This window comes from Rhipicephalus sanguineus, chromosome 6 (assembly GCF_013339695.2).
Source record: "Rhipicephalus sanguineus isolate Rsan-2018 chromosome 6, BIME_Rsan_1.4, whole genome shotgun sequence".
Taxonomy (NCBI): domain Eukaryota; kingdom Metazoa; phylum Arthropoda; class Arachnida; order Ixodida; family Ixodidae; genus Rhipicephalus; species Rhipicephalus sanguineus.
This window is the reverse complement of record NC_051181.1, coordinates 99,610,029-99,614,043: the sequence shown is the minus strand read 5'-3', so window position 1 is coordinate 99,614,043 and position 4,015 is coordinate 99,610,029.

Genomic DNA, 4,015 nt, shown 5'->3' with positions numbered 1-4,015 from the left:
GGAGACCAGGATCGTCGACTAGCCTTATCCAACAGCCGGCGAACGGCGTCCCATCAGAAGCACGTACCGCATACCGCTGTCACAGGGGCGTAGCCAGAAATTTTTTCGCGGGGGGGGGGGGAGGGGCAGGGCTGGGCAGTATCGCGATACAAGAGTATCGCGATAGTATTTCAGAGATACTTTTGAGTATCTGTATTTCTGTATCGAGATACATTTGAAAAATGTATTTGTATCTCAGTAGTGAAATACATTTACGATGTATCGCCTGTATCGCAATACTATGCAGGACACGGGTATCTCGTTACATTGTTTTTTTGTGTCGGAAATGAGTTGAGGCGTGTTTCCAATGGGGGAATGGCGTTTTTTTTTTTCTTTTTTGTGCCAAGACAAGCAAAGGCGCGCCGCCGGTCGCCGACAGATAGGGCGGCGATGGTGTCCCCTCAAACACAAAATGGTCCATGTGGTAAAGCGCGCGACGCCGCAGACGGCAGAATCGCGGGGGCAGTGTTGTCGGCCTCTGCCGACGAAAGCAGAGAACACCCGAAAGTCTCTGTCTCTCAAGGTCAGTGCAGCATGCCTTTTTTTTTTTTTTTTTTTGGGTGGCAAGCCATTACTTCGCGACCCCCCGCGCGGATACCGCCTTGGAACAGGCTTTGCAATGCTTCGCGTGCGTTCAGTTTTCAAAGCGGCGGCACTTCCAAAAGCAGTTCCCGTAGTCGCGGCGGAAGTGACTAGAAGATGGCTGTCTTTTACGAGCTTTCAGCAATCTCTTCAATGTGAAGGTGCGTTCCTAATTGATTGCACGCGTGAAACGGTCTTTTGTAGTAGCAGGCTTCCCCACCGCAGTAGCCGACTTCGCCTGTTGCGGCTTTATGAAATGGGTGCTGGTAGCGTCAGTGGCGGTGAAAGCTTCATTGAAGCCGACAGGGTCAAGGCCGAGACAGACGGTACGATTTTCCATGCGATGCGGCGTCCGACACGGCGGTGGGAAAACCGGAATGGTGACCTTTCATAGCATCGGACAGCCACCATTCCCTCTCCCCCACCGCCGTGTCGGACGCCGCATCGCACGGAAAATCGTACCGTCTGTCTCGGCCTTCAGACGGCTGAGGATTGCGAAGATGGGGACCGACTTCGGATTCTGAACAGTCAGAACAACCCAAGTGAGGGCGGAAGTGTTTCGGTATCTAGATGACCCGAGAAGAGATATCGCCACGCTGCAGTGCAATCCGGCTATGAAGGCGGTATTTATTCACTATAACACGAATTTGTGCTGGCCTTCAGCGGTAGACATACTTTTTCTTTCGTGAGTCTTGTGCTGAGGCTGAACCGACGCTGTTAGAAGACAGCCTATTTGAGATGCTCACACAGCAACCTTCTCAGCAAAGCAGGTCTTCAAAATAAATTTGTGCTTTTTCTCAATTCACTGGTGTTCATTAGTGATTCGAGTGATTTGCTTAAAGTGTGCTATTTCTAGCATAGCTTAGTTTGTTCGCCAAGTATGTCGATTTCGGTGTCCAATCCTTGTTACTGTTGCTATGAAACAGTGTATTTTTATTGCAATTGATACCTGTAATTAGGTCATTATTACTAATTATGTACTTTGTCCGCCCCCCTCCCCTGCAATGTCTTAATGGTGCTGAGGGTGAATAAATAAATGAACTGAACTTTTCGATGCGCTGTAACTTTAATTACAACATTATGCTGCACTAATAAGTGTCTTTGCGTAGTATGAGCATCCTTGAAATAAAAAAAAAAGGTATTCCAGTATCTGTGTCGCTGTAACTGTATTCCGGAATACCTTTTTCGTCTTTTTGCAAAAGTATCTCCGAAATATCCAGTTACGTTAAATGCAAATGTATCTCAGCATCTGTATTTTAGGCTTCCAGTTCATGTATTTCGATATCTGTATTCCGGAATACTTTTCTGAGTATCTCTGCCCAGCCCTGGGGAGGGGTTCAACCAAACTTCATGTATGTTCGTGCGTGCGTTTGTATGTGTGTGTGTATATATACGCAAGCAAAAATGAAAAATTAAGGGGGGGGGGTTGAACCCCCCCCCCCCCCATGGCTACGCTCCTGCGCTGTCAGGGTTAATCGACAAGCACCACTTGATCGACGCAAAGTCCGATCAGATAAAGTCGTGTACGGCTCGACGGCGTACTAGTTCTTCCAACCAGCGCTGCTTGTGGGGACGGAAATTTGCACACGTCCGGAACTTGACGTGCGGACGCGGAGCGGGGACGCTTCACCAGGCAGGACACGATGAACTCCTGCCAAGCCCATGCCGACGGCAACGGCACAGCGCGGTCCGTGCCAGCATAGGCGTGCGCAGGGTTCCCCATTAGGGGGGGCAAAGGTTCGTCGCAGCGCCCCCCCCCCCACCCTACTAAGTCAATGTATGGGGCAGATTTTGCGCCCCCCCCCCTCTTAGGCGACTAGAAGGGTCAATGTACAGGACAGATTTTGCGCCCCCCCTCTTAGGTGATTAGGGGGGGCGACTGCCCCCCCTGCCCCCCCCCCCCCCCCCCCTGTGCGCACGCCTATGCGTGCCAGTGCAGTTCGAACACGAGGGCCATGTACGAGCGTCTTCACACCCGAATCGCTCGGCACCACGAGGAGGAACCGGGAGGCGCGAAGTTGCACCTGACATCCAAGCTTCATGAGCAGGCAATGGAAGATGGAGTTCAGTTCGAAGCAGCAGCCGCCGCGACCATTCTGTGTCACCTTGCTGAATATGACGTTGGCGTCCAGAGGGAGAGTTCCGCTCGATAAGTCCAGGTTTTCGAAAGTCACGTGCTCCATGTTGAGCTTTGGTCAGAGTGTCGAGGCACTCGCAGTTGGGCTGGCCGGAGCGGACGACTCCGACAGGGGCGTAAACAAAAAGGGGGGGGGGGTCAACCCCCCCCCCCCGAAATTTTTTAATTTTGCTTGCGTATATATACACGCACACATACAAACGCACGCACGAACATACATAAAGTATGGTTGAACCCCCCCGAAAAAATTTTCTGGCTACGCCCCTGGACTACGATATGCTTGAGGTAACTATCGGCTTCTGCATCCGTTAGTGCATCCATCATAAAGTCATCCGCAGCCGATCTGGATGAACAATTGTAAAATTACCGCAGACCTTATAGATTCGTGATCCCAATTTTTTGAGGCTGTATATTTCTGTCTCCCTTTGACTGCCGTGACTACACTCTTTGTGCACGTTCCCTTGATGTACGTTACTCCAAACACACCGCAGAGGAGATAACGCCGAGCCGCGGAAGGGTGTTCTCGTCGGCTGGCTTCCTCGCGCCGTATTTCCTTAATTCCCGCAGTGCATTTTATCAGACAACGGTCTTACAACGCGTCGATGTCGTAAGCGCCGCCTCTATCCGGAGAACTTTCGATAAGCCCAATGCTTAGTCTTGGCTGGGACCCGGGCCAACTCGGATGACGTCTCGTACGACGTCTACCATTAAACATATTAATTCGCAGTATCAAACATACACATGCAAGTTTACTTCGTGTATAAAGTCTAACAGTGAACGGCAGTAAGGTCCATGGATCCAGCGGTCGAGGTCGGGTGGTCGGCCAGGCCTGAGGCCTTTTGCACAGAGGTGGCGAAGACGGCTTAATTGTAGGCCTGTAAAAATCCACAACGAGTGTGTCGCAGTCATATCGAGGATTGGGGCGTCGCAAAATGGGCAGCGGTATACAATATGGGCCGCGGTAATGGTATCTGTTTACGCTTTCGAGCACTTGCTTAGGTAATCTGCTGGAAAACCGCTTTTTAACCCCGCAAGCTTTGGCTGTACATCACCTCTAACATAACAATAAGTTCCACTGAATGCGAACAAGGTAGCATATGTCCCTTCCCAATGAATCATCCCAGTTGGGTGCTCGTTTACCAACTTTGAACTTGCCGCGGCTGAATCCTACGCAGGCAACCAGCGACATCTGCCCGTTTGCGCATCTGCCCGTTTCCTCCTCTCTCGGGGCCGTTCGTTTCCATCCAAGGCAATCCG